Consider the following 8,260-nt stretch of genomic DNA (forward strand, 5'->3'; position numbering starts at 1 on the left):
AAAATATGTATAAGCCTAATAATAATAATATGATTAAGAATAAGAAATAGTAGAGAAGAGCTCCGTGGACCACACTTTGAGCAGTGATACCGCTCCTGTCATTATGCAACTTTGTAACCAGCACAGACCGCACGATTCTGACACGATAATGTAAATATGGAACTGTACAAATAACTTTCCAACCGAAGCCGCTATCCACCTTGTTAGTAGATCTAGCCTCGTTGTAGTGATGTCATGCTGCTGTCAACCAATCAGGTGTCCGTTCTATGCTGGCTTGAATAGAGCCAGGCGGGCTCGTGGTTTATGAAAAAAAAATCTGGAATGTTTAATATCTCGATAACTCAATGACTTCTGGAATATAGGGATCCCACTTCATTTCATTCTTAGATCATTCAGGGTTTTTTAGCAGCCATAGGTCACAATGTTGACATTTTTCTCTCATTTCATCATCCACTATTCAATCACAAAATATATAGCTCTATCAAAATGGATATTTGCCGAATCTAAATGGATATTTGGGCTCTATCTTCAAGTATCAGGACAGCGTAAGGTAGGACATCTGTTTTTTTTCCTGATGTGCTCGCCGAAGCACTGGTGTCATGTTTTCTACTTGTCTTCAGTCAAGCTATAGTTGTAACTAGCCTTCACTTCGAAGCACCCATTCTATCATCAAGCTAATACCCCCTTTCAAACAGACACACCTTTCCTGAATTCATAGTGGGCTGGCAGCGTGATTTAGTTATACCATGCGTAATGTGATGAGATTCGCTTGTGTTTGTTGGCTATCTGCATGTTTGTGTAGTTTTGGGCAAGCTCCAAAGACTGCTAGAACTACTCGTAATTTGCTAACCTAGTGAGCTAACATTTAGCTCCACCACGTAGACAAGCTACCTCCAATAGAAATGGCAAGCTACAACCATGTGGAAAATGTTGCGAACTACATTACAAGCTACTTCAACTAGAAATTCAAAATTACGGCATATTTGAATTATTTGGGCTGCAAAAATGACATCTGAAGACATTATTGTCTGTTGGATTATGATAGCCCCCATGATATTTTTGGACTGGGTATGGTCAATCAGCTGGCTTTCTTGCTCTAGAACTAGACTCCTGTCTCCCTGTGTGCGCGCGCGCGTGTGTGTTTGTGTGTGTGTGTGTGTGTGTGTGTGTGTGTGTATGTGTGTGTGTGTCACTGACTTGTATAGTATAGAAGTCTGTGGTGTGTGTGTGTTTGCCTCGTCACGAGCGATGTGCGAGTTCGATTGCACCTTGTGTTTTGATATCGGCCTGATGGAGGCAGTGAGCTCGCGCATGAAATGTCAATAGAACTAAAGGTGTGGACAGTCGGGTGTATGATTTGCTTGCGCAATACATTTTTGGGAGATTATGGTCCATGGTCTGTCAAGTAGCGCTCCCCCTCTCCTGTCTCCAGTGTGTGTGTGTGCGCGCGCGTGCGTGTCTGTCACTTGTCTTGAGAGTTTGGCGAACGAGTATGCAGACCCGTATGGATGTTGCGCATGGAAATGTTCAGATTTTAATCATTTTGTGTTAACATCATATACTGTCATGCAGAGAGCAAAAACCGTGGTTAGTGCCTCGACTGACTGTGCTGACTGCACTGCACTATTTTGAGACAGCATAACCGAGCTTACATGTCATGTGTGTTACTGTAAATATGATTTATGTTTTTTTCACTATCACTATGCTAATTCTCTCACAATATCCACTAGGCTACTCGGCACTGTCGCACTATTAAATGCGGTCTCTTTTTATTTGCATTAAAGTAATCGTGACGCCAACACTACATTTATCCAAAAAAGTAGTTAGGCTGCATTACTGTAACCCAATGAGGGTGACTAAGCTGGCGACATTGGGCCAAATCAAGAAAAGAACGGCAAGGTCCTTAATGAAAGTAGCCTACTGTCAAATTTAAAGATGGGAAAACTGCCCATTAAGACTATGATGTCAAAAGTACATTTCCCCCTTTGTGTACCCCTAGAATGGCCCAATTTGACTTTAACTTTCCAAAAACTCCGCAACATGGAAGGGGGGAACCCCCCTTCTGCACCAAACCCCCTCTCGGCCACTTCGCTCCCTCGACTAGGCTGCCGCTACACACTTAATTTCATTTTTTTTTTGCTGGGCTACAGCCCCAGATCTTTGCTCAACCTAATGACGCCCCTGAATAGGAGAAAAGGGTGTGTGAGTGAGAGAGGGATATAAAAACAGGGAGAGAAAGAGAGAGAAGAGCAAAGCCTGTGTAACAGAGAGAGAGAGAGAGAGAGAGAGAGAGAGAGAGAGAGAGAGAGAGAGAGAGAGAGAGAGAGAGAGAGAGAGAACAACAGGGAAAGTGATGGACACAGAGAGAGAGATGCAGTGAAAAATTGCCAGACAGTGAGAGAGAGGGAATGAAGGAGGAGAGGGAGAGGAGGAGGAGGAGGAGGAGGAGAGGGGGAGAAAGTGAGGGCTTGCCTACCAAGCAGCCAAATCATGAATCATGTTTACGAGAAAAAGCCATATGAACTCTGCCGAAACCTTTTGGAACAAGTGACAATTACGCTCCCATAAAGACTTGTCTTGGACACTAATGCACCACACACATGTTCTTGCTACCAGGGCCAGATTAACATGATATGGGGCCCCTAGGCTATAGATTGCTTTAGGCCCCCGCAGAAGACAACTTCCTCAATAGAATTAGGTAGACTGTGTCATAATTCAGAGATAGGAATGAGTATGAACAAGATTGATAACTCAAACTCAACAGCATTCTGTCACAATTCTACAGTGTTTTTTCTTCACCACTTTGAGCTATCGGGAGCCCCCTGGCAGGTGGGTGCCACTAGGCTATAGCACATATCTAGCCTGTGGGGGCCCCCTGGCAGGTGGGTGCCACTGGGCTACAGCACATATCTAGCCTGTGCGTTAGTCCGGCCCTGCTTGCTATGTTACATGCGGCAACAGCAGTGGCATAATTTCATTTCATCCTGACGTGGCTGCTGCTATATCCTCTCAACGTCATCTGGTTATGGCATGGACAGAATACCTCTGACAGCGAATAATAAACACTGGCACCAATAAAACCACAAAAATCTGCTCTGTCATGAATTGTCCAGATTTATTTCGAAACCTTGGGAAAAAAATATCCGGGACACCTGGCCATTTCATAACAAGCAACTGGTTGAGAAATAGTCAGTGTGTGTGGAATAGCTGAAGTTTTTGACAAAAGAGTCAACCTTGAGGCTTTTCCAGTGCACCTGCATGCCAAAAACATTCACAAGGAGCCAGATGTATTTCAACAGACATTTTGCCATGAACATTGCTACATTTACGCATGGGGATGTTACAGTTAAACTCTATACACTAGAGAGAGAAGAGGCGGAAAAGTGGATAATAAGCGAGAGAGACACTCACAGAAACAGACAGGCAAACAAACGAAACAGACCAGCAGACAGACATGCACAGACAGAGAGACAGCAAAAGGAGACATAAAAAGGGAGTGATTGATAGACAGAGCGAGAGGAAGGAGAGCAGAGACACATAGGGAGAGGGAGAGATGCTCTTCTAGGGTCTGTTTTATTTGGATGTTGGCAGCTTCCATATAAACAGGAGAAAGAAAAAAAAGTCTTAAAAACAAGTTGCTGCGCAAGTCACAGCCACTGCATGCGGCCAACATAAACAACACAATCTGTGCCAGACACACACAGAAAGAGACAGAGCAAGGAGAAAGGGAGCAGCACTGTGTCCAAGGCAAAGGAGAGAGAGAGAGAGAGAGAGAGAGAGAGAGAGAGAGAGAGGGAGAGAGAGAGGGAGGGAGAGAGAGGGGGGAGGGGGGGGCTGACATTGAGGTCCAGACAAAGTAATTGGATCCGCTTCATGTTGTCTGAGTGCTCCTCTTCTCTCCTTGAGGAGGGAAGTTGATGCTGAGGGCTGGACTCTAGTCTTGTAAGCCAGATGTGGCTCTGATGTGGTACAGGTGTGGGCCAGGTGTGGTAGATGTGGCCCAGATGCCTATTCCAAGAACATGGTCAGAGAGGAAAGAATTCTTCAAAGTCAATATACAGAAAATGGTAAATCTGTTAACAGATAATGCAAAGTTGTCATTTAGCCCAGGCTCTTCTAGAGGATTTACAACCACCTCAAGGCTAACTTGCCCTGGTTTACCACTGAGACAGATTCTAAGGCATACCCCTTATTTCGCCCCAGGTGTAGCTGAGGTGTAGTTCAAGTGCTCCATGGCAGGGCCACGTGTTGGGCCACATGAGATGACAGATATGTGGCAGAGAGGGAGTAATCTATGGGCCATCCCCTGAGCCTACTGATCTGAGGTGCATTTCTCAAAAGTGTAGTTGCTAACTATGGTTGCTACTATGTTTGTTGCAATGCAATTTCCCATTGGCAACTACCCAAGGTGCTAACTGCTAACAACTATGCAAATGCACCCCTGGCATGTTTTATTGCTCAGTTGCATAAGGTATTTCTGCATTCATGTCACAGTTGGAACGCAATAGAATCAAATGATTGAAAGCTTTTCTGTCATGGTCTGTGTATGTGTAGCAGAGTGAAGGTTCGTAGGGTTACTAACTTTTAAGCAATTAGGTTTTAAAAGGTGACTACGCCAGTCTCGTTAAGGGTGAGACAACCCAGATGTTAAAAATACAATTTTCCCCGACAGGTTCTAGATGACAAGGATGACACAGCTGTTGCACATACAATAGTTTTTATTTTCTTCTGCTTTCAGTCTTATTCGTTTTCAAAATGAGCAGGCAGTTCACTTGAGTCCATATACACAAACAGAGTCTTAACTCTACTGAAGTCAATACAGGTACATATCGTGAAACGGTGACGGCTTAAGTGCGAGAGCACTGAGTAGGCCTAGTACAGGTAATTTACTGAGTGTGTTAACTACACACTGCACTGCGAATGCAACATAACACTGCAATCAATCAAAACTGTACACACAAAACATAATCAAAATAAACAAAGTAAGTCACAGCACACTGAAATGATTCACAGTGAAGAGGTAGCCTATGTTTATCAAATCAGGCCTCTTGGCAGAGAGTTTACTATACCACTCAGGGGATCTACACCTCACCAATAAGTTTACACGATACTGCTACAAAAATCTCAAACCGGCCAGTCCCCAATCACTCATCCCTTGTCTAAGGGGTGGGTGATGGAGCTGACCCTGTCAGACCGTATGGCTGAAAGACGAAGTAGGCGCACCTGCGCAGAGAAAAACAACCTGCCACAACTAAAAGAGCTCGTGGTGGCAAAAAGCAAAATAACAAACACCGGGAAAAGACGGCGGCGTCCCCCCACCCCAGCCAATTGACAATAATGTGCTCAACCTAGAAAGCACAAGACAGACTGGGTTAATGCCAGGGAAATGCCATTATCAATGAGCAAGGTGTGGCATGAAAGCCACAGGCACAGAGTGACGGTTAATTAGAAATTACCTTCAGTTGCAATTGGGAAGCACTGGACCGAGCTTGGAAGTCTACGGTTGACCCTTGCTTCACCATGCAATGCTGCAGTGAAACAACATCTCGTTAGCCACAGTACAAACATAATTGGCTATCGCCAGGTGCACACAGAAGGGCTTACCTTCGAGCCGGTTAGGCTACATGCGGCAACCTGGCGTCCGCATTTCAGCTGCGCTCCAGTGTGGGTCCAACACCCAACACGCCAACATCACCTACTTCACCCAGCGTACAGGGCTTCCCCAAGCGCCAACCGGTACTGAGGTTAGCCACACCTGGCTAACAGACAACATAGTAGGCAATTTATACTAACCGGAAGGGCTCCACCCTCGCCCACACGGGCAGCTGTTTTCAATTACAACATGCACACTAACAGGGGACCTAGTCCAACCTGTTACATTCGCCCCAGCTTTGAATCGGTACCGTCCCGGTGCCGCACTGTAGCTCACCCTATGATGGGGATGGACACACACACACGCGCGCGCACACACACACGCACACACACGCGCGCACACCTAACACATAGGCCTACCCAACACATTTATCAACAACAACATAACCACCACGGCACATATACACACACAAAACAATAAAACGCCGGATGGCGATGGAGTGGCCATGGTCGAGTCCCCAGAGAGCGGCCGGCCTCCGCCCGAGGTGTGGCTATCCAGCCCAGTCCTGGCTGGTCCTCTGGTCGGCTGCTGGGGGGTGCCCCGGCGCTGCTCACTCTCCGATTGGACTGTCGGCGGGGTTCGCACACGACGAGAGACCCGTGGCCCATCACACTCCCGTGCCAGGTGCCCTGGCTGGTGGCACCTCCAGCACTTGATTGGTGACCGTGGAGACCGGGGCCACGCGGCAGCCCGTGGCCAGTCGCACTCTCGCTCCAGGTGCCCTGGCTGATGGCACCTCCAGCACGTGCGCGGCGACCGTGGAGACTCTGGCTGCGCGTCGACCCATTGGCTCAGCAGGTCCAGCTGCCGCTGGTTCCGCGCTGCCATCTCCTGTAGCTCCGCCAGTTCAATCATTTTGGGCCCTGGGTGCCCGCCGCGGTGTCGCCCGCCGAGGGGGCAGCCGCCGTCTTTCCCCAGTAAAACAACAAAAAGAAAAAAAGAAAACCACGAGCTCTAACCAACAGCTGTGCCTCACAGGTCATCCATAGCCGACATACGCCAAAATGTAGCAGAGTGGAGGTTGGTAGGGTTACTAACTTTTAAGCAATTAGGTTTTAAAAGGTGACTACGCCAGTCTCGTTAAGGGTGAGACAACCCAGATGTTAAAAATACAATTTTCCCCGACAGGTTCTAGATGACAAGGATGACACAGCTGTTGCACATACAATAGTTTTTATTTTCTTCTGCTTTCAGTCTTATTCGTTTTCAAAATGAGCAGGCAGTTCACTTGAGTCCATATACACAAACAGAGTCTTAACTCTACTGAAGTCAATACAGGTACATATCGTGAAACGGTGACGGCTTAAGTGCGAGAGCACTGAGTAGGCCTAGTACAGGTAATTTACTGAGTGTGTTAACTACACACTGCACTGCGAATGCAACATAACACTGCAATCAATCAAAACTGTACACACAAAACATAATCAAAATAAACAAAGTAAGTCACAGCACACTGAAATGATTCACAGTGAAGAGGTAGCCTATGTTTATCAAATCAGGCCTCTTGGCAGAGAGTTTACTATACCACTCAGGGGATCTACACCTCACCAATAAGTTTACACGATACTGCTACAAATCTCAACCGGCCAGTCCCCAATCACTCATCCCTTGTCTAAGGGGTGGGTGACTGGAGCTGACCGTGTCAGACCGTATGGCTGAAAGACGAAAGCGTCGCGCACCTGCGCAAAGGAACAACAACCTGCCACTACTAAAAGAGCTCGTGGTGGTAAAAGGCAAAATAACAAACACAAACACCGGGAAAAGACGGCGGCGTCCCCCCACCCCAGCCAATTGACAATAATGTGCTCAACCTAGAAAGCACAAGACAGACTGGGTTAATGCCAGGGAAATGCCATTATCAATGAGCAAGGTGTGGCATGAAAGCCACAGGCAGAGTGACGGTTAATTAGAAATTACCTTCAGTTGCAATTGGGAAGCACTGGACCGAGCTTGGAAGTCTACGGTTGACCCTTGCTTCACCATGCAATGCTGCAGTGAAACAACATCTCGTTAGCCACAGTACAAACATAATTGGCTATCGCCAGGTGCACACAGAAGGGCTTACCTTCGAGCCGGTTAGGCTACATGCGGCAACCTGGCGTCCGCATTTCAGCTGCGCTCTACGCGCTCCAGTGTGGGTCCAACACCCAACACGCCAACATCACCTACTTCACCCAGCGTACAGGGCTTCCCCAAGCGCCAACCGGTACTGAGGTTAGCCACACCTGGCTAACAGACAACATAGTAGGCAATTTATACTAACCGGAAGGGCTCCACCCTCGCCCACACGGGCAGCTGTTTTCAATTACAACATGCACACTAACAGGGGACCTAGTCCAACCTGTTACATATGGAATAAAACAACACAACATATATAAAGCCATTAGGTATTAACACATTGCTTGATACTATTTGAGATGTTATTTAAGCCTATGTCAAATTTTCCATTCATGTGAATAATATTCATCATCAACCATTAATTTTGTTTGATGTTATTTCTACATGTGGTCATCTGTATTAGATCAACATTGGCTTGGACATGAGGAACACACACACACACACACACACACACACACACACACACACACTGACAGGAAAATGAAAATA

General features: G+C 46.6%; 1 long non-coding RNA gene across 1 annotated transcript; it reads right to left on the minus strand.

Annotated features, from left to right (window-relative positions):
* Positions 1-6,809: 6,809 nt before the first annotated feature.
* LOC134441975 (uncharacterized) lies at positions 6,810-7,926 on the minus strand. The gene is made up of 2 exons (XR_010033260.1): positions 7,571-7,926; positions 6,810-7,464 (listed from the first exon to the last, which is right to left on the minus strand). It is a non-coding gene; the product is annotated as an uncharacterized LOC134441975 (long non-coding RNA).
* Positions 7,927-8,260: the final 334 nt, after the last annotated feature.

The sequence above is a fragment of the Engraulis encrasicolus genome, chromosome 2 (assembly GCF_034702125.1).
Source record: "Engraulis encrasicolus isolate BLACKSEA-1 chromosome 2, IST_EnEncr_1.0, whole genome shotgun sequence".
Classification (NCBI taxonomy): Eukaryota; Metazoa; Chordata; class Actinopteri; order Clupeiformes; family Engraulidae; genus Engraulis; species Engraulis encrasicolus.